This window comes from Choloepus didactylus, chromosome 2, assembly GCF_015220235.1.
Source record: "Choloepus didactylus isolate mChoDid1 chromosome 2, mChoDid1.pri, whole genome shotgun sequence".
NCBI lineage: Eukaryota > Metazoa > Chordata > Mammalia > Pilosa > Megalonychidae > Choloepus > Choloepus didactylus.
Window position 1 is genome coordinate 70,429,402 of NC_051308.1, and position 24,177 is coordinate 70,453,578.

A 24,177-nucleotide genomic window follows, 5' to 3' on the forward strand; every position below is an offset into this window, starting at 1 on the left:
GGACAAAGGTATTAGAGTTTGCTTCCCCCAGTGCCAATTAATGAACATTCCATGTATGCAAAATTCAGTCCAGGTAAAGCTAATTGATAATGACAGAAATCAGGATGGTGTCTGATTTGGGGTAAAGAAAGGGAATGGCGAAGAGGAGGTATCTGTGGGGGTCTCTGCAGATCTGGTGCTGATCTGGATGGTAGTTACATGTTACATAGGTGAGTTCAGGTTGCAAAAGTTCATGGAGCTGTCTACTTGTGATGTGTGAATTTTTCTAGGTATATGTCACACTTCAATAAAAATTCTATTTTAAAACATGTGCTCACACAAGTGGGGAAGTTAGAATTAATTTATAATGTAAGATGTTAAGTATCCACCACTTGCATATGCTCCCCAGTAGTTTCCAGGGGTCCATTCCCTTTACTGAAGGCCACACTGGTAACTTAGTAGCTCAAGAGTGACTGTCTTCTGCAGACTGTGAGTGATGGTGGAAAATGCTGCATGGAACTGGGCTCTTTAATATGAATGGGGATAATGAAATTCTGAAGTAGCAGAGTTCAGGCAGCAGCATTTATATATCAAGAACATGACCCACAAAATCAACACAGTGGGTTACAGGAAGACCGAAATTCAGGATGCACAGATCCACAGGGATCTGGGCAATGGCAAGTGTATCATAGTCATTTCAAGGGTAACATAGTGGGATAGACAGCTAGAGTAATGCTCAATTTGTTATAATCACTAAAATAATAATAGGAGCTGATGAGCAGAAAGGTGATGTTAATTACCACCACCTATCTGAATGTAAGATACTTCAAAATCCCATAGCCTACTGATTGAATAGGAAGTGGGTTTCTCTGGCAGAATGGCACTGAAACACAAATTTAAATATATATAACACATATTCTTTAGATCTTTTTTCCAAAGGACTCTGTGACCCTTTTATACGGTTAAATACACAAGACAAAGGGGAATATGTTAACAATTTGAAAATTTTAGACAATTATTAAGTTGATTCTAATACCAAGAAATTCAAAAGTTCCTCCAGTTATGGTGGGGACTTATGGAAGCCAGGATATAATTGGAGCATTGTTCTCAGTCCAATTAATAGTAGGTATTATGGTTATTTTTCCAATGTTTATATGAATAATTTGGAGAAACATACTTAGCAACTGGCACAAATTTTGGTTCTCTGACCTGTGAAAAAAGGGCCCCCAAAACTGCCTACCTGTATTCTTCATTCTCTAGACAAGGTGGAAATATAAAAGCAATACTATATACTGGGAGAAACTACAGAGATGAGCACTACTGTCAAAGATTTGAGGACATCACCATAATTTCGATTATATTTTCATTCAATTCACTTTCATATGGCTCTTGAATAAAATCAGGAAGATTGTGGTAGATGTTGAGGGACTGCCAGGGACTTAGGCAGTAGTACCAATTAAGCTGCCATGGTAGATGGGTTATTGTTAATAAAAAGAATTGGCACCATCTTTGGCAGCTGACAAAGCTTTTTTTTGGTCAAACATTTTCTAGTGATCACTAGTATGATTGAAATCTGTTTGCTTTTCTATGGCAAGGCTAACAATATGACTTTAATTGCTTGCCTTTGTGAAACTTTACTCTCTCTTTGTCATATATAATCACAGTAACTTTGATCATCTTGGTATTCCCAAAAACATTATGCCAGTCCAATATATTGGTGACATTATGCTAAATTAACCTAGTGAGCAGTAAGTGGTGACTACCTTAGATGATCTAATAAAACATATTTATGCTAGAAGTTGGGAGATAATGCCTTGAAGATTCAGAGATCTGTCACATCCATAAATTAATTATGAGTCCAATGTTCTTGAGCATGACAGAACATTCTTTCTCAAGTAAAGGACACAATATTATATTTCACAAAACCTAAAACCAAGAAAGCAATTGTTAGTCTTCTAACAATTATGCAGAGCCCCCTTGTGGAGCTGGTGGAGAATGCAGGGGTATTGGCCTACCCCACCTCGATGGTTGCTAACATGCCCACAGACATAGGGGACTGTTGGTTTGATGGGTTAAGCCCTCTACCACAGGACTTGCCCTTGGGAAGACTGTTGCTGCAAAGGAGAGGCTAGGCCTCCCTATAATTGTGCCTAAGAGCCTCCTCCTGAATGCCTCTTTGTTGCTCAGATGTGGCCCTCTCTCTCTACCTAAGCCGACTTGAAAGGTGAAATCACTGCCCTCCCCCTTACGTGGGGTCAGACACCCAGGGGAGTGAATCTCCCTGGCAACTTGGAATATGACTCCCGGGGAGGAATGTAGTCCTGGCATCATGGGATGGAGAACATCTTCTTGACCAAAAAGAGGATGTGAAAGGAAATGAAATAAGCTTCAGTGGCAGAGAGATTCCAAAAGGAGCCGAGAGGTCACTCTGGTGGGCACTTGTATGCACAATTTAGACAACCCTTTTAGGTTCTAAAGAATTGGGGTAGCTGGTGGTAGATACCTGAAACTATCAAAGTACAACCCAGAACCCATGAATCTCAAAGACAATTGTATAAAAATGTAGCTTATGAGGGGTGACAATGGGAGTGGGAAAGCCATAAGGACCACACTCCCCTTTGTCTAGTTTATGGATGGATGAGTAGAAAAATAGGGGAAGGAAACAAACAAACAAACAAACAAACAAACAGACAAAGGTACCCAGTGTTCTTTTTTACTTTATTTGCTCTTTTTCACTTTAATTATTATTATTGTTATTTTTGTGTGTGTGCTAATGAAGGTGTCAGGGATTGCTTTAGGTGATGAATGTACAACTATGTAATGGTACTATGAACAATCGAATGTATGATTTGTTTTGTATGACTGCATGGTATGTGAATATATCTCAATAAAATGAAGATATTAAAAAAAACATATTTATGCTAGAAGTTGGGAGATAATGCCTTGAAGATTCAGAGATCTGTCACATCCATAAATTAATCATGAGTCCAATGTTCTTGAGCATGACAGAACATTCTTTCTCAAGTAAAGGACATAATATTATATTCCACAAGCCCTAAAACCAAGAAAGCAATTGTGAATCTTCTTTGGAGGCAGTATAGCTTGAACTCTGGAACATTTCTTTGACCATATCATCCAATGACTCAGAAATCTGAAGTTTACAAGTATGCCCCACAGCTACAGTTTTAGGTTATGATACAAATTGCCCAATAATTTATCATTATGCCCCTGTAGAGCCAATGGTGCTGAAGTTATGCATGTTTGGATAAGGATGCTGTGCAGAGTCCCAGGAAGCCCTCCTAAGATATTGCTTAGCAGACCCCCAGGAATGTGGAACACAGACATAAGTTCTGTGACCAAGAATAACTCTCTATTTGAAAAATAACTGGCATGCTACTGAGACCTGGCAGTAACTAAGCATCTGAATATGAGAAACAAAATGACTATGTAACCAGAGATTTATGAGCTGGGAATTTTTGCATCCATTAGTCATAATATTGGGTGGGCAGTTAAGAAATTGCTATTCAACCCGCAAAAAGCCAGTCTATTTTACAGGCCCACTAATGTTTGACTTAGGAAGAATTCTTGTTCATAGGACAACAAACATAGTATAATTTGTGTAAATCGGTATCTTCATTCAATTGAAAAACAGGTCTTCCCTTGATGAAATAAAGTTTCCTGACACTCAAGAATGATAGATAAACCGAGAATTCATCAGAATAATACTATCCTGTAAAGCTTCTTAGCAGCTAAGTGATTTCTCTTACAAAGAACATGACTTAAAAATTTAAAATTTCACAAATAGCCATTCAGTATATTTTTGGATAGACTAATGTCTGCTCACACTTACATATAAATTGCAGATAAAAATTATCTTTGGTTTTTAAAACATTAAATACTTTCTCAAGGTGACCTTGTTATCTTTGTTATTTCTATCCTTTAACATTTTTGTTGAGCCAAATACTTTGCTGAAGAAGTACAACATTAAAGAGGATCTAGATTTTGAACGACTTGCACTGGCAAAATAAAATTTTCCCTCTATCCCTTGGTTCCACTGTAACATCAATTAACTTACTTCTCGTTTCATAATAAAAATGATTTTTTTGGTCATGGGTACTTGCCTTTAGTGAATACGGAGAAGCATGAGAATATAACCGACTCTCATGTCAGAGTGACCTAGGAATAGAGAAAAATCTTTTTGTTTCAACTTTGTGTATGTAGTTCTATCAAACACCAGATGGTCTGGAAAGGTAGGATGATGCTAATGAGTCTCAAGATACTGCATTGCAATTAAAGCTGTGACCAAGGTCAAACAGCTGTTGTTTAAGTTTACAGAGCAGTTTGGTTTAATTTATAAATAAGTTTATTTTCTAGAAACAGAAAAAGATGGGAAATATCAATTAGAAAATATTTTTTTTTTAACTCCTTTTTAAAAATTCTGTCTGTTAGATTCCCTGAATACTTGTCCACACTATTTTGGGTTCTTTAGTTGTACAATAAATATTAACTCAGCAGGTCTGGGTTGTTCAAACCCTGTACATTCCAAAAAAAAGTTGTGACCTTGCCCAGCTCCTGGGAGATAACCTTTAAATACATGAAATATCCTCTTTGTTAGGAGTGTATTTGTTTACTTGAGGCCATGGACATGCCAAATAGTTCATGCTAATGTGGTTTGTGGTGGAGCCCTTAGGACACACAATATCAATTTGCCCCCTGGAAGGGCTGGAGACTGAAGGTCTTTCACATGGGTGGTCAATAATGCCAACATCACTGACCCCAATGAAAATCCTTTGACACCAATGCACAGGAGTGCTTCCCTGGTTGAGAAATGAGGTTGCTGGGAGAATTAAATGCTACCTGCATTACCTCACTGCAGCTTTGGCCTCATCTCTTCAGGATTCTACTCTCTGCACATTTTTCCACTGCTGATTTTAATCTATATCCGTTCAGTGTAATACACTATAACCACAAGTATAAGGGCTTTTCAGTTTTCTGTGAGTCCTACTAGTGAATCTTCAAACCTGAGGGTGCTCTTTGGTACTCGCAACCACATTTGCCTTTTCATTTCTTCGCTTTCTAATCTTTGCTACTGGTGAATATAGGACTTTTTGTCAGAAGGGTATGTTGAATTTATATTTTAAGATTCAACCAATATTTTCAAGAATGACAATTGTTTTTATACAAGCATTGTACAGGAAAGAATATGAGGATTAGTGCCCAAAAGAATGTGCCAAATTAGATTCCAATGGCATTCTTCCTTTCACAACTGAAAGTATATTAGTTATAGGTTTTTTTTTCGTAGATGTCCTACATGATTGAGGAAGATCCCTTGTTTTCCTAGATTGGTGATTATTTAAAATTTTACTATTGGTTTTCTAGAAGGAATGTCTTTGGACCATTACTGGATCTATCTCTTAAATTACCATGTTTAAATTTCCTTAGATGAACTTTCTGAACCTTATCTGTTCAGGGTATTCCTTGAGTCCTGAATGAATTAAGTTGCCCAACAATTCTTTCAGTTCTTTTCTACCCCATATAAGCCAGTTTAGGCATATTCTTTTATTTATAAACTATAGAGTCGTAACTAATTCAGGTGGCTATTGCTATCTTCAAGTTATTTAGGATACTTACATGAAATTTACTAAATTGCAAGTAAGTACACATGAAATAGTAATTGTCCTGTATCCAATAAGCAATGGAGCTGAAACTCATAACCACAGCTTCTTATTTGCATATATATATATATATATATATATATGTATTAGTTGAGCTACTATGCCAAGTTCTACAAGGAATGTTGATACCAATCAAAAGTGGTGGGTTCTTTGCCCGATGTGCTCAAATGACTAATTCTGAGACACCAGGGTTTCAAAGACAGAAAGAGTTTATTGCTAGTTGCAAAGCAGGAGATCAGATGGCCTATCAGACTAAAAATCTATCTCCCCAAACTGCACTAATTCTGATAGTTTTATAGTGTCAAAAGATGCGCAGCTTTTAGGATAATGTGCACAGTGGCTCTAGATGATGTAATTAGAGATGATCTAATTATTGAGCATGTGCAGATTGAGTACATGCTTAGTCACAGAACCTATGTGAGAAAATGGTGGCCTTAATATGAAGATGCCCATATTTTTTAGTATTATATCGAAGTATAGGTCACTTATAGGTTAAAGTCTATGCTACTGATGTTAGGCAGGCCCATTATGGTTAAATCCAGATAACTTTGGCATTCTTGGGGTTGGTTAGCTCTTAGGCTGACACAAGTCCCTTAATTAGTAAACATTAGGGGCTGTTTTCTAAAGTTGAAAAATTGGATAAAATGGGTATGAGTGAAGGTTAGTCTCAAGGTTTTTACAATCACAAGGGCACAAAATAAGGCTATGCAATCATTTTTGGAAATCAAGGCAACTGGATTACAGTTCACAGATTTTGGGTATTTCCCTCTGTTTAAATACCAGAAAGAAAGAAAGAAGGAAAGAAAGAAGGAAGGAAAGAAAGAAAGAAAGAAAGAAAGAAAGAAAGAAAGAAAGAAAGAAAGGAGAAAGAAAGAAAGTCTATGTAATGATATAGTGATCACAATCATCCCCTAAATTCTAACTTTTCAGTTACAAAGTGAAGAAAAATATATCAAAATCTTTGCTATTTATGATGTCACATCAAGCACTGCCTTTGCCACATCTCATAAGTTGTTATGTTTTCATTTTAAAATATTTGCCTCAAGATATTTCTTAATTTCCCTTGTGATTTCTTCATTGACCTGATGGTTGATTAAGAGTGAGTTTTTTAATTTCCACATATATTTGAATTTGCTAGTTCACCAAGTGTTATTGATTTCTAGCCTCATACTATTGTCATCATAGAAGACGCACTGAGTGATTTCAATATGTTTGAATTTATTGAGAATCATTTTGTGAGGTCTGTTCTGAGGAATGATCCATGCACACTATAGAAGAATATGAATTCTGCTACTGTTTGGTGAGGTGTTCTATATCTGTATATATACCAGTTAGATCTATTAGGATTATAGTATTGTTCAAGTCTTTTATTCCCTGATTAATTTTCTCTGTAGATGATGTGTCCTTTATTGAAAGTGGTGTATTATAGTTTCCTATTATTAATGTAGAACTATCTACTTCTCAAGCTATCAATATCCATTTCATATGCTTCAGGGCACTGCCACCAGGTGCATAGATATTTATAATTGTTATGGCTTCTTGTTGAATTGATCAATATATAGTGACTTTGTTGCCCCTCATAACAGTTTTTGGCCTAATGTCTATTTTATCTGCTAAGTACAGCTGTCCCAACTCTCTTTTTGTTACTATTTGCATGGTATATTTTCTTCTGTCCTTTCACTTTCAACCTACATGTGTCTTTGAATTAAGATGAGTCCCTGGTAAACAGCATCTTGGGTTGTTATGCTTGTTGTGTCCAAACCCATTTCCTTTCATAAATATATTTCATATACATTATTTGCGTTTACCATGGGGATTAAATTTAACAGGCTAAATCTCTAACAGTCACTTTTTATTTGCTACCAACTTAACTTCAATAGCATACACATACACTGCTCCTATACCCCTTTGTTGTATTTGTTACAAATTATATTTTCATATACTGTGTGTCCAAATCATAGATATATTATTACTTTTTATGCATTCGGTTTTCAGCATCTATAAGAAGTAAAAAGTGGATTTACCTCCCAAAATTGCAATACAATAGTATTGGCATTCCTGATTACCCATATGGTTGTCTTACTGAATGTCGTCATTTCTTTATGTCACTTCAATAGCCTGTACTTACCTTTCAATCTGAAGAACTCCATTTAACATTGCTTCTAGATGAAGTCTAGTGGTGATAAAATCCCTCAGCTTTTGTTTATTAGGAATACCTTAATCTTCCCCTCACTTTTGATTGATAGCCAAACTAGGTATTTTTCAGCACTTTGAATATTTTGTCCCACTGCCTTCTGGTCTCCATGGTTTCTGATGAGAAATCAACACTTTTTCTTACTGAAACTCCTTTGTACATAACATGTTGCTTTTCTTTGTGGCTTTAAGAACTCTCTCCTTGTCCTTGACATGCAACATTTTGACTATGATGTGTCTGGGAATAGTTCTCTTTGAGTTTATCCTATTTGGGGTTCATTGGGATTCTCTTATTAAATTTGGAAAGTGTTTAGACATTATTTCTTTGAACATCTCTTCTCTTTCTTTTTTATTCCCCTTCTTGGACTCCCATAATGTGAATATTGGTATGCTTCATGGGGTCCTGCAGGTCTCCTCAGCTCTGTTCACTTTTTAAAAATTATGTCTTATTTCTGCTCCTCAGTGAATCATTTCAATTGTCTTGTCTTCAAGTTCACTGATTCTTTATTCTGTCTGCTCCCACTTGATCTTGAAACACTTTAGGGAATTTTTCATTTCAGTTATTATCACCTTCAACCCCAACATTTCTCTTTGGTTCATTTTAAAAAAAAATATTTTTCTTAATTGAGATTTTTATATCATTCATTCATTCTTTTCCTTATATACCTTCTTTAGTTATTTCTCTGTGTCTTCCTTTATCTCCTTGAGCACCTTAAGGATCACTTTTTACATGTCTTTGTACAGTATGGCCAGAGTCTTCTTCATTGACGGTTTCTAGATTTTTGTCATGTTCCTTTTCATGGGCCATCATTTCCTGTTTATTTATTTATCTTACTTTTGTTGTACACTGCACATTTTAATATTTTAATGTGTTGACTCTGGATTTAGTCTTTGAGCTTTCAGTTGTTTAAATTGTTCCAGCTAGAGATACGACACAGATTTATTTCCTTCAGTGCCAGGAACTAACAAAAACAAATCAAGGCACAAAACACCTTTCATAGTCTTTCCAAATTGACTCTGCATTGGCTGATGCTCTCCTTCAGAGTTTAGTCCTTTTATCTAGATCACCATGAGGCAAATGTGAATTGCAGGGTCTTCTCTGTCTTTCTAAGCCCATGTCTTGTTCTGGGCTTGTGCTTGTTTGTGGCTGTGGGAATTCCCCTATTTACAGGTATTCAAATGCTCTCTCTACTTCCTAAGGAACAGATTTTCTCCCCTTCCTAGGTGCTCTATTTTATGATTTAAAGCAAGTAATCTAATCCTTTGCTCCAGTCAGCTTTGATTTAATTCTTTCTTGCACTTCTTGAGCTGTCTGCAAGCTGCTTTTGCCTGCATGGCAAGTTCTGGGAAAGCAAATCAGAGATGTGTTTCCTGGTTCAGTCTTTCAGACTGCCACAGGATAGAGTGGCACTGACACATAGGCAGTGTAACACATATGCAGGGGTTTCTTTCCTCCCTCTGGAACAAGACCAAGGACCCACAATGGGAACATAATCGACTCCACTTTGTGCATAGGTTGAATTGGACAGGGGCCAGCAAGTACTCTATGAGCTTCTCCTATCATATTTTTTTAGCTGTGTTTTCTTGATTCATTACTTACCCAGATACTGCAGCCCTTTAACTATTTTCTAGAGTTCTGAGGAAGAAGGCACTGCCAGTTTTAGCTAGTTGTTCAAAGATTTTTTGGGGGGAATGGCTACATGGAGTGTCTTCCTATGCCATCTTGGTCAACTAGAAGCCTGTTGTAATGTGTTTCAGTCTTTAAGTTCAGAGTATTTGCTAAGTTATAGTAAGAAAATGTTCAGAATTCTGCTTTAGCCTGTAATATGAAATGACTCTGCCACTTAAGCTTGTATTTTCTACCATTAAAGTACCTTGAAATCCCATTAAAGAACAGAGACTTGTCCAAGGTTAAATGTTAAATGAACATCAAAACCATAAATGAAACTTTGAAGCTCAGCTAATATTCCTGGACTTTTAACTTTAAAATCTCTCTTAGATATATTTGATGGCAATTAAAAATTTTCAAGGGTTATGACAGAAAACAACTACAATGTACTCTTTCTGTAATTTTCTTAATAAATGTGACATTTAGGAAAATACAATAAAACAAAAAGCAAAAATTGTCCAATTCACTATTTATCTTAATCAAGTCATTCATTATTTCAAAGTCCAGTTGTTGATTTTTCAGATTTATTCCCAAAAAGTGTCATAGTTACACAGAAGATATATTTAATGTGTGTGATCCAGTTTTTTTTAACTTAATCTTTTATGCTTATTACTTTTAAGTACAGTGACCCTAGTAATCATGTGAGAAAAATATATATATATTTTCTGGAAATGGGTTGGTTTAGTAGTATTATGTAGGAGGACTTTAATTTATGAATCTGCACTGCCAGTTAGTAAAGAATGTTGAAATCTTTGCCCTTTATATGTTAATGCTAACATAAATTTAAGTAAGAATATTACTCTCAAATATATAAAGTATTTTTACTTTCAAACTCTTAAGTTGAGTACTTAAGTACTATAAGAGTACTTATAATTTTAACAATGCATATATGGTGAGGATGATTATATTTTCTATTGACTATGTATTAGTCTCAGTAATCTTAAAAGTCCATAGCTTTTATTGTAACAAAGTAGAAAGAATGTCAAAATACTTAAAAACAACCAGAACTCTTAAGTACCCATCTTCTATATAAATAGTTGCTTTATTCCAAGTTATCGTAATCATTTTTTATGCTAAAAAATAAGAGAAGATTCTGTTAAGCATTAACTAGAGATAAGAAAACCTTAATTGCAGAAAGAGAATGCCAGAAACCTAATAATTTTTCTTGGTATTTGCACTGTTTGGGTCAGATTTAGAGGAAATATTATCTTTTCTTGAGATTTGAGAATATTACATTACAGAAACTGATCTGCAGAGGCTCAAATAATATTTTCTAGGTTTAAATTTGATAATTCCTCAAGTATATATGATTTCACATCCTTAAATATCTTGGATAGTTGTAGAAAATATTTATACAAATAAATCACTATGCACTGCTGCTATATCCATTTCTATTTCATGTGTTATGTAATTTAAACATTGTGGTTTCTAGTTTCAAATTAGCCACTCATAACTTGTAAATTATATTGGAAAATAGATATGAAACTCTTCTACTGTCACATATTTAATGGGAAGTTTTATGTATTTTTGTTATTTAGTTGATAAATATTTTGGATACTGTAGTTATAATTTTTTAATTTCATATAAACATTTACTCTTCCCTAATAAAATGTAACAATTCTTACAGAGAGCGCTAAATCATCTCCAGGGAGACTTTACTATTTATTTTAATTGACTAAAGCCTACAACTTTTCCCAGGCTATGTGCATATTTACATTCTGTCCATTTTATGTATTTGTTATGGAAAAGTGTTATAAACAAAATTTGAGCAGAGAACCTTATAATTTTATACCTTTTAAAATCGTCAAGTGATATGATTTCTTATGTGGCAACACTAGTATTTTCAGGTCAATTTTGTGACAGAGATGAGATGAATTTCTCTTTCTTGCTGAATATTGAAACATTAGTTTGCTCATTCCCCTTGAAACCCTGCATTTAATGTATTAAAATCCTCTGTGACTAAAGTCTCAGTCCAGGTTGATGTTCAAAGTTACGCAGGAATAAGTTTGTAAAAGATAAGTCTACAAACAGTGTATATTATCAGGAGAACCACAAAGTTCTAACTGCCTCAAGATTTTCTATTTATACTTTAATACAATGTATAAAATTTTCACACAAGATTTCTTAAAAATGAGCTTGCATGGATATATTGATAATGGGGAAAGATAATTTTTAAAAATGTGAACATCATAAGAAAATTAAGTTGAAAATATCCACAAAATATTCTATAATATATGTTTATAACTTCCCACAATTTGTTTTTCAACTGTAAGATAAGTAAAATATCACTCTGCATGAAAAATAGAAGATTGGCTCATATTAAAGCAATTAGCACAATCCGGTTGAGGACTGAAAACTGTAAAGCATTAAATGTTTTTGATTGATCAAATGTCTTGTTATATTTATGCCATTGGAGTCATAAATAAATAATGATTCAATCTTAATGAATAGGGTAACCTTAGAATGAATGGTTAATACTAATGAATTATTCAGTATAGATATAGTATCTAATTTCTAATATCTTTCGACATTGAATAAATAATCATTTTAAAAGATAGGGAATCATAATAAAAGTTATCACTTCTCTTAATAAAAAATAATGCTCATGCCATTGATCATGGTTTTAATTTCTAACATAGCAAAATAGCTGTCCCTCCTAATCAAAAAGTAGATAAACTCTAACATTCATCTATGTCTCAAAAAAGCATCTAAATATTTTCCACATATTGTTTATTTTTACTTTGCTGACTAATTTTGGCATGCTTGTGCATTTTAAGAGAAATTCTCATTTCTCAGAAAGATATTTTCATTTACATTTAAAGAATTTTTGTTCTAGAATGATCTTGGAGATAATTTAGGTGCTTAATTTTAGAGATGAGAGCATTGAGACTAGAAGAGTTTAAATTTTGTAAAATATGCTAATGTATTGTAAAATATGCTAATTTTTGTAAAATTATGTAAATATGATTTTGTAAAATATGCTAATGTATTGTCAGGATCAGTTTTGCTGTCTCCAGATTCTAATAACTGCTTTTTCCATAGTACAGCAATATTTCCCCAAATTCTAATTTAAGAAGTGTCAAGGGCTAGTGGAAAGTGTAAGCAACAGTTAATTAAAAAATAGTTGGTCTGATTTCAAGATCAGAGGTCAGGTTAAGAGTCAGTCTTAAAGACAGAATTTGTGTGGTTGATTTGCAGGACTTTACATCCATTGTCAACTTTTAGAGATAAAACAATGATTGAAAGAAATAATACTACTCTTAACACAGCACATAAGAATAGTCACAGCTTCTATAAAAATGTCTGAATATATGAAATTTATAAAATTTAGAGCAATATTTATTTTAAGTAAAAACAATTGTTTTATTTCTAGTCATTTATACCATATAGAAATTGAGTTTTAAAGAAAATTTAAATTCTTTTAAAACTTTGAAGTAATGTAGAAAATGTAGTGTTCCAAAAAAAGGTCTTTTAAGACTTTATCCTGTCTTTTCATTTTTAATAATCCTCACTATAAGCCCTTAAATAAAATCCAAACTCCCTAACAAGCAAACTCCCTACTTGACTTTCAGCTACTTTCACACGAGTATCTTAATAAACTGTCTTTTTATTAAAAAGTATTTCTTGCAAGTCCTGCAAATACACTCTTGTTTTCTTTTGTTTCTATCTTGCAGTTGTAATGAGCTGTTTCACTCCATTTTTTATGTTTGCTGACAGTTTTTAGGCCTTACCACTCCCTTTTACCCAACTGTCCCACATCTGGAGAAATCTGGTAAGAGAGCCTGGGTGTTCCCACTTCTGGTGACATCTTTGGGAGATTCACCCCTGCCCACCCGCGGGAATTCGCATACTGTCCCAACCCCTAATCACCTAAAAACCCTTCCTTGCTCTCTCTAAAGCCATTTCATCTGTTCTTGAGAAACCTGCCCTGTTCTCACCAGAAACCTCAATTATGTAACTAATAAACCTTGGTGAGTGTGTGGCCTCGATAGTGTAGACACCAGAACTGTATCTTGTCAGGTGACCATGACAGCAGTTTTCTGTATGATTACATAATTGTCTGGTGTTTTCTGTTTTACTTTCTGAAATTCCCATCCTCTTAGTCTTATTTCAATTGATAAATTCCTATTCATATTTCAAACCAGAACATATATACTCCCACTTCTATGGAACCTTCTCAATCACTTGGACAACGAAAATTTTCCCTCTTCTGCCCTCCCGACGTGTTTAGGGCATTCTAATAGCACAGCACTTGTGCATTTTTATGGCTGCTTTTATATGAACATAAAAATGAATTTGTGTGTGTGTATATTGTATAAGTATTCTACATGAATAAAGATATATTTTGTAAGGAAAGAAGTATTCATTAAAAAATTGTCATCACTTTCTTCTACATGGTTTTTTCTACCATTTCAATATTCTTTTCTTCTGGGCCATTTTGTAGACTTGGAATGCATACCTTCTCTTTATTGACCTAGTAAAACTCTTACCAATGATTTTCTTCTGATACCATTTCCTCTGTACAGATTTGCATAAACTCACTTATGCACTTAGTTTGTAAATGGTCTTTACATTTTACTGTATATGATTTTGTTGTTTGAACATGTGCACTCTATTTTAAATAATTTACCTTCCTTTCAACAACTCAAATGATAGCTTCTTGAAGTCAATTGTATGGTTTTTCTATTTTCAACATCTAACATTGTTCCAGACAAAATACATGACAATAAATATTTAAAACAAAACTGAAATTATCTTGGTTTTTCTTTCCTGTCATGAAATTTGGGTTTGAAATTATGTATTCTTTTGAATATCAAAACCATCTCTTCATTGATGAAAGTGAATTACTGAAGCTTTGCTTCAGATATCATTATTAATAATTTAAAAATATTTTCAATTCTTATTGAAGGAGATTGTTTTAAATAAACATGCATTTTGTATGTGTTCTATTTCTTCTGTTGGAAATACTTAGATCTCAGTGCATTTAACATAAGAGAGATTTTTGGTTTAGGCTGGAAGATATATGTAAACACATTAAATGATGTTTTGTCCTTATTTCTCACATCCCCCATATGGCTTAAGTAATTCATAGACTGCAATAGTGTGTGTATATAAATACATATATATGTATTATACTATATTATTCCTGATTTATTTATTAATTATTTTGAGATAACCTATTTGCTTTGTACTTTTCATTCAACATACCTGGGATATACTAAAATTTGTCAAAATTCCAGTTATGTCTTTGTTTCATTTTAGAAGGTCCATAACTAGAAAATATTGACTTTATGCTAGGAATTATTGAATTCCTATGTGACTAGTCAAATAAGGAAGTAGTGAAGTAGGAAAAGAAACAGCAGCTTGCATTTACTGAGTCACAAAAGACTGTGACTTTCTTTTTTCTTTTTTCATTCAATCTTTACAACAATCTTTCAAGATGGATATTTTAACACCTAATTAGGTAGACAAAAAGCAAACAGTGTCTGAATCAGGTTTTAAACCCAGGTATGTTTAACTCCATAAATCTGTTTACGTAAATTGCCCCAAGTTTGTAACCTACTATTTTGTATAGTATTGATGCATTAACGTCTAATTACCAATATACTTACCCTTGTAAAAGCAAGTAACCTGCAGCACAAATAATTTATATGAAAAAGCCTGTAAATATCATAATACAGAAATGTGTAGGTTAAACAAAATTTTATGCATTTTCACAATGGAACTAAAATATTGGTTACATTTTCTTTGAGAAAGTGCTACATGATTTTCTCTTTTTTTAAATGAAGAGGTTCCATCTGATGGCTATTTTGATTGTTTAAATCAGTTTCTCTCTCCTCCTAACATTTCCTCCTTCCACAACATTTTATAAAATCACTTAGGAAAATTCTTATGTTATGTATTATATTAAAGTTACTTGCAATTATGAGTATTTGTTCTGCCAGCTTTTGCATTCTGCAGGTCAGAACTGTTTTTTGCTTTATTAAAGTACAACAAACACACTGAAAAATCACTCAAATGATAATTTTATACCTCAACGAATTTTCACTAAATGACTAAGTGTGAATTTCCATGTAACTAGTATCCTGATCAATAAACAGAACATATCAAAACCGCAGCACTCTCGTATGACCTTCTAGTCAATACCAACTCCTGCCAATGTAACCACCACACTAACTAGATTAATTTAGCAAGATTTTGATTCTTACATAAATTGAATCAGAGAGTATGTATTCTTTGGAACCTGGTTTCTTCCTTTCAGTATTATGTTAGAATAATGTATGTTGATGCATATACTTCTATTGTGTTCATTCTGAATATCCTATGGTTGTCTACTGAATGAATATACCTCAATTCATCTGTTCCTTTGTTGGTGAATATTTAAGTTATTTTCAGCTTTGGGCTCTTACAAATAGTATTGCTATTAATATTCTCAAATATATTGTTTGCAGAACATTAAGGCATTTCTGTTAGGTTTATATCTAGGAGTAGAATTGCTAGGTCATTAAGCATGCACGTGTTCATCTTTAGTAGACAAATCGTGTTCAAGATCTGCACACGGAAAACTGACATTGCTGACAGAGATTGTGGAGACAAATAAATGGAGGGAAAAACTGGGTTCATAGGTGGAAAGACTCAATGTTGTTAAGATATCAGTTCTTTGAAAATTGAATATTAAATTTTCAGAACTGTGAATTTGAAGCAATCTTTACAAAAATCCTAGCAGGATTTTTCTTTCGTAGAAATTGACAAGTTATTCCTAAAAATTCACATACAAATGCAAAGGGCTTAGAATAACTGAAATAACTTTTAACAAGAATAACAAAGTTTGAAGAATAACATTATCTGATGTCAAAAGTTTTTATAAAGCACACTATTCAAGATTGCATGGTATTGGCATAAAGTCAAAATAGATCAATGGAACAAAATAAGGAATCCAGAAATAGACCCATACATATACAGACAACCAATTTTCAACAAAGGTACATAGGCAATTCAGTGGAGAAAAAGCAGTCTTTTCAATACATACTGCAGGAAATTTTTGAAACTCTATATACAAAAATCTGAATTTGGATCCATACTAGCACTATGTACTAAAAATCAATCAAAATATATTATAAACCTAAATGCAAAACCTAAAATCATAAAACTTCTAGACAGAAACTTTGGAGGAAATATTTTTGATCTTATAACCCCTCCCAAATATTTCTTATGCACTACAGCAAAACCATGATCCATTAAAAAAATTGATTTCATCAAAAATAAGAACTTCTCCTCATCAAACAGGCTTCTGAAGAAAATGAAAAGACAAGCCACAGACTATGAAAAAAGATTTACAAATAACGTATCTGACAAAGAATTTTAACCAGAGTATGTAAACAACTCTTAAAACTGAGAAACAGAAAGAACCAAATCAATAAAAAAGTGACCAAAAGACAGACACTTCACCAAAGAAGGCATACAAAATGACAATATGCATATTAGGGGAAAGTAAATTAAAACCCAAGGAGAGATGCTACATTAGTAAAAGCACATCTCAGGACCGCGGGGCCGGGGAGCACAGTTTGCCTGGAAGAACTAAGTAGCTGCCAGGAGGAGATAGGCCGTCAGCTACCATTCACCTGCCCTGGTTCCTCTCTGTGCATCAACATTCTGGCAGTTGAACCGAGCATATTCTTTTTTTATTTAATACAATTTTATTGAGATATATTCACACATCCTATAATCATCCATAGTGTGTGATCAATTATTCACAGTACCATCATACAGTCGTGCATTCATCACCAGAATCAATTTTTGAACACTTCTCTTATTCAAATAAACAAATAAACAAATAAATAAATAAAAGTAAAAAAAGAACACCTAAAACATTCCATCCCCCACATTCCACCCTATTATTCATTTAGCTTTTTTCCAAACCATTTTTCTACTCATCTGTCCATACACTTAACGGGAGTGTGAGCCACGAGGTTTTCACAATCACACAGTCACACCATGTAAGCTGCATAGTTATGCAATCATCTTCAAGAATCAAAGCTACTGGGTTGCAGTTCAACAGTTTCAGGTATTTCCTTTTAGCTATTCCAGTACACTAAAAACTAAAAAGAGATAGCTATATAGTGCATAAGAAAGAGTGACCTCTTGACTCCATTTGAAATCTCTCAGCCACTGAAACCTTATTTCGTTTCATTTCGCCTCCCCCTTTTTGGTGAAGAAGATTATCAATCCCACAATGCCAGGTCCGGGCCCATTCCCAGGAGTCATGTCCCAGGTTGCCAGGGAGATTTACACCCCTGGGAGTCATGTCCCACATAGGGGGGAGGGCAGTGAGTTCACCTGCCATGTGAGCTTAGAGAGAGAGAGATGGACCACATCTGAGCAACAAAGAGGTTCGAATCCAGCATATTCTTAAGAGAATTTTCTTAATGGAATTCTAAAAATTGTTGTTGAAATGTTTCTACCTCTACAGACCATCTGACATTGGAACAAACTTTCTTGTCTCAAGTTTTACCAAAGATTGAAATCATTCAATGACATCGTATATAGATTAACCAGTCAAGCAAGAGGACTAGCTGCTTAATTATAAGCTAAATTCAGAAATTTATAAGCCTAAATTCAGAAATCCATAGACCCCTAAGCCATATTTTTAAAGCCACAGTGCAAGTCTTAGGAGCTTTTGCAGCCTGTATGTGCCACACAGAAATCTATCATTCTAGAAAATATTCATAGCCTTTCCTCCTCAGTCCTTCATGTAATTAAAAGTACATTTGTACATTGTAAGAATAACGAATTTGTAAATTCTTGGCATTTACTCCTAGTTTCAGACTTTCAGACTCCTTTCAAGGAGGCCTGTCTCTTCAAAAGCAACTAATAGAATTATTGGATATGGTTTTAATGTTTGAGGATGATATTTTGAATATGGTAGATTCCTTCATTGTTGCATAGCTTCTCTGTTATTTCCAGCAGGGGCCATGCATTTCATGTCAATACTTGGAAGCTTATAACTAAGCAAAGCCTTAAGTATCAGTTCATTTTACAGAGCCAACTGAAACATAGAGATATAATTACTAGCTTGCGTGAAGACATTTTATCCTTCCATTCTCATTTACAGTTAACGAAGTAGATAACATAGCCAGACACATAAGATAATGCAAACTACAGATTATTTCATAAAACAGTCAAATTGTGTCATTTCTTCACCAACTCCTTTTGCACTACACTAAGGAATTTCTTCCTTTCCTGTCTGATTCTTGCTGTACATTGTGCCAGCTATATCTTCAGATACAGGGAAAGTTTTCTCCAAGCCTAATGTGATCATGATTCTGAAGTACAGCAGGAAGTAATAGCTGGTGCTTTCCTAGTGACACTGGATCCACATATCACTCAGCTTCTCACACTCCAAACTGTTCAAGTGGTTTTGGTCTGTGAATTAGACCTGCCATGTGAACTGCAGTTTCCAAGTCATCTACTACTTGTTGTCATCATAGATAAGTATGCCTTCTCAGTCAGTGGATGCACAGACTCTATGGTGCACAGAAAGCCCAGACTCAGAAGCTTCAGCTAGGATATCGCTATTCAAAGCCATTTTCTACAGTGGTGAGCAGTGTTCTGGTGAACTCTCTCTACCTGTTTATTTACAGGGAGTAGAGTAAAGGGCAAGCCAAGGTTGCTGTCAGCCTTAACTACCGTGCTTGTGTTCATCTGTGCAGGTTTATTGCTTTCTTTCATCCTTCACTGTTTTCTTAAACTGTGTGCTCCTATGCTGCATACTGTGCTTAGTGCTAAAGTGATCACTTCATTGTTAGTTATGGATTCATGGTGCTTCCTTGCTCACTATGGAACTGCTGAACTCTGGGCACACTATTGTCACCAATAGTGGCTTATTTGATGAAATCTTCCCCTGGAGAATGTTATCAGTGCACCCACCTATCAATAACGATGAGACATCTCTTCTTCTTGATGGCCCCACCCCACCAGTTAGAGTTTGTGTAGAAATTTTCCACTGCTTCTGTGGCAATATATTTCCTTCCAAGCTTTATCTGCTGACCTTGGGAAACAAACTGCAAACAAGGTCACAAGAATAGGCACTGCACATTGCAGGAAATGGCTGAGCAGGGGTCATACTTTGGGAGAATTTGAGTCTCTGAACACTGCATTTTATGCTTTGCTTGCTGTATGTAATTCTTGCTGGTTAGGTTTTGGATATTGAACAAAAAACTGCAATTATGGAAGTTGGGAGTAAACCTTGGCCTTTTTTAAACATTAGAGGGGTTACAGTTCAACCTTATGTTCAAAAGACTCTTGGCCTTTTATTTCCACTGTTGGAATTTTTCATTCAAATTCTAGAGAGTCAGCTGATAAGTCAGGTAGTAACTTTGTAGACCTCACTACTTAAATTAGAGCCTCCTGATCATGTTCATTTAACAACGCTGGGTTTTGTATCTTCTGTAGGGAAACTTTTTATACTTCAAGCTATCCAGGGTAAAATTCCATCCAGCCTGTCTTGTATTTTTTGCCTTACTGTAAACTGACAGGAACTGGATGCTACTAGAACAGGATAGCTTAGAGGCATTTACTCAGTTTGCCAAGGGAAGAAATCATGAAGAAATAGTTCCCAGGGTCTCAGTTCTGAAGAAACTGAGACCAAAGTTGCATCCTTTCTGTGGAATACCAGATTTGTAGATGAGACTGAAGTTGCCTGAGAAGAACACATAAAACAGAAAAAAAAAGTATTTTCTAGGGATGCTTCGCTGAAATGAAAGCAAAGTTGTCTCCTTTATAGCTTTGTGCAAAAAAATCCCATTGTGGATTACAATTGGAAGAGTGCAAGTCAGGATTACAAACAGCAACAGGGGCTTTGGAGGCAACTGTTATAACTCCAAAAGCCTCCTGCTCCATACAGGCTTCTAATGAAAATGGAGGCACTCCAGGAAAAGACTGACAAGCTAAATGGGTGTACACTCTAGAGTGAAACTTGAATGGACTGGACTATCATCACTAGACAGAATTGAGCTTGATGCTTTGTCAATCCAAACATGTATTTTGTAAGTGAAAATACTTATGTAATTATATATCTTCACTTTCTAACATATATGAAACAGATTTTTGAAGTTAAAAAAACACATCAAGATAAAATGACACATTTATTAGAATGGCTGAAATTTAAACATCTGATACTACTAAGTATCTGCAATGATTTTTACAACTGAAAATCTCACACACTCATGGAGGAAAAAAGTTTGTTAGTTTCCTAAATATGTAAACATAAGCCTATCATATGATCCAGTCATTCCATTTCTATGATTTATCCAGAATAAATGCAAGCATGTATCCATACAAAGACTTGTATGTGAATGTTCGTATCAGTTTTATTTATAACAGCCCAAACCAGAAAACAGTCCAAATGTCTTTCAACAGATGTATGGTAAAACAAACTGTGGTACAGTCACACAATAGTTCATTTATATAATAATGATGAAAATATTTCATTCATATAATAATAATGAATCATGCAAGGAATGGATGAATCTCAAAATGTTCAGGGTGTACAAAATAGATCAGAAAATGTGTGCATACTGTATCATTCCATTTATATACAAGTCTAGAAAATGCAAACTTCTCTCTAGTGACAGAAAGAGATCACCTGATCTCTTGGTGGGGAATTGGGGGTAGGGACGGTAGGAGGGATTATAATGAGGCACAAGGAAGCTTTCATAAGTGAATAATATATATTCATTATTTCAATTTGAAAATAGTTTCATATATAAAATAAAAACTTATCCAGATGTAACTTTTAAATATGTAGAATGTACTTTATGTCAGTAAACCTGTTAAAGTACAAAAGAAAGAACACAATAAGAAAAAAAAATCCTCAAGGAAACCATAAAGCATAATTCATATTATTCTAAGAATCTGTAAGTGAACAAGCTATTACATTGCTTTAGGAATTCCCATTTATAAACATGACTTTGTTGTTTAAATCAGTATTTGACAATGGCACTTTTCCAAATTGTCAAATTGCTGCTAGCTCAGGTTATTTTTAAATATGTCTTCTAAATAAAGTCTTAATTAACATTGCCTCTTATAAACTCAATATATTTCCATCTCTTAGAATTCAGTCTATTTAAGACTAGACAATAAATCAATATGCTGCATCCTTAAGGATAAATCAGCAAATGGTGAATTGAAGAAATTCGTTCAGCCTGTAAACATTCCATCAGAAAGAATGACAGTAACTATCATTAAAACAGATAATATTATATCAAGAATTAAAACATGGGTTTTGGTTTTGTTTGTTGATTTTTCTCTGTTTTATTGTTATTGGACTTCTCTATTGGTCCTCAAGCAAATATCACAAAACATTTTTATGTGTGATTCTCTAAATATCTGTATAAGTATCTGTATGAACATTTTGAATAGAGTGAAGAAAAGTTGTGATTTCTGTGATCACAAACTCATTTGGCATCAATTCTCTTATGTCACAAACATTCAATTTGTAGTGAAGAGCCTCTGCCTAGGTATTACATAGTTAGAGAAGCAAACAGCTGGAGGGTTGTTAGCAAGGCAAATAGGTAAAAGTTTACAATGCAAGGTAGTGAGAACTCTAATAAAGGTATATGGAAATGAGCAAGCATGGTGGAAAAGCCTAATGGAAAAATCGTTAGACTTGGAAATAAAAGTCCAGGTTTAATCTTGTCTCTGCCACTTAATGGCTATAACTTTAGCCAAACATAATCTCCCTTATTCTTAGCTTCCCCATTTGTAAATTGGGGAAAAAAAAATGAAAGTTATTTCAAGTAATTACAAGCATTAAATTAGCAATACTTGGCACAAAGGCAGGCACAAAGCAAGAATAACCACTAACAACATAGTTGATTTTGAATCTGAATCTAAATAGAAGCATAGTGAAGAAAAGATAATTTTGTCTGAGTAAATCAAAGAAAATTACTGCAAAGATGTGGATTTCTATTTAAACTGGTATTTGCAAATAGTGGTTTCAGACTTTGATGGATAAGGAAATGACTATATTGAGAAACAAGGTAATAAAGCCCACCTTCACCATTTCTATTCAGCTTTGCAATGAAAGTCTAGTGTATTGAAAGAAGGCAGCAAAAAGAAATAAAAGAAAAATTTTTTTTTAGGAATAAGAAGAAAAATTTGCTATCCTACAGATGAGATAATTATATTCTTAGAAAATTCTGAGACTTATAAAAATTTTGATAACTAATAAATTAATTATCAAGAACATAAAAGAGAAGATTAACACAACTATCAAGTGTATTTTTATATAATAGGAGCAAATGATAGGAAAATTAAATAATCAATTGATTTGTTTTGTATCAGTAAACTTATACTTAGCGATAAATTTAACAAGAGATAGGTTTAAAACTACAAAATGCTACTGAGAAAGATTAAAGAAGACATAAAAATAAAGGGATACAGATGGTCATTTAGGACACTTAATATTGTAAATATGTCAATTTTCTCCAAATTGATCTACTGATTCTGTACAATCACAATCATAATTCCAGCAGGCTATTTTAAAAAATAAAACAGACAAGGATAAACAAAATTTATTTGGATATTTAAAGTATCTAATATTCTCAAAAGAATTTTGATGGAGAAAAAGTTGGAGGACTTACACAACCTGTTTTCAAGACTTATTAAAACTCTACAGTAAATAAGGCCTTGTAATGGTAGAACAAAGATAGACACTGAGAGCAACAGAAAATACTAAAGAGTTGAGAAGTAAATCTATGCATATACGTGCAAGTGTTTTTCAACAATTTCATCAATGTTATTCAATGGTGAAAGAACAATCAATCTTTTCAAAAAAAGGTTTTGCAACAACTGTACATCCAGATATAAATTTAAATGATCTTCAACAAGGACCATTTGATATCCCCCAAAATAACTAGAATTGTGTCATGTTCCTCAAAGAATAAAATATCTGGAAGAAGACATAGGAAAACTCTTTGCAACTTCAGAATAGAAAAATCTTTTTTAGATGGGATCTAAAAAGTACAACTCATAAGGGAAAAAATGACAAATAAGCTACATCAATCTTATAGTTTTCTCCTCTTGAGAAGCTGTCAGTTAGTAAATGAAAAGACAATGTAAAGAATTGGCAATATGTTTCATTTTACACATATAATATATAGGATTTATAACCAGAATACATAATGAACTCTTACAAATCAATAAGAAGACAAGCAACCCAGTTTTTTTTTTTTAGTACATGGACAAATTATTTGAACATACATTATATAAAGTTGCATTAATGTACAATAAGTATATGAAAAGTCATCAGGAAACTAGGAGTTAACACTGAGATATTAAGAGAAATACACTAACATGATTGAATAAAAAGATTGGCAATACCAGTGTTGGTGAGGATATGGAGCAAATAGAACACAAATAGATTGCCTGTCAGAATGTAAAAAGATAAATCATTTTGAAAAATTGTTTGGCATTTTCTATAAAGTTGTGACATGACCCACACATTTCACACATTTAATCAAGCAAAATGAAATCTTATATTCACATGAAAACCTGTAGGCAAATATTTATAGCATTTTATTAATAATATCCAAAATCTGAAATAAACCCATATGTCTATCAATAAGTGGAAGGCTAAACAACTTGCAGTGTATCCATTCA

The 24,177-nt window shown here is 33.8% G+C and overlaps 1 pseudogene; it reads left to right on the forward strand.

Annotated features, from left to right (window-relative positions):
- Nucleotides 1-577: 577 nt before the first annotated feature.
- LOC119511893 lies at nt 578-19,164 on the forward strand (annotated as a pseudogene).
- The last annotated feature ends 5,013 nt before the right edge of the window (nt 19,165-24,177 follow it).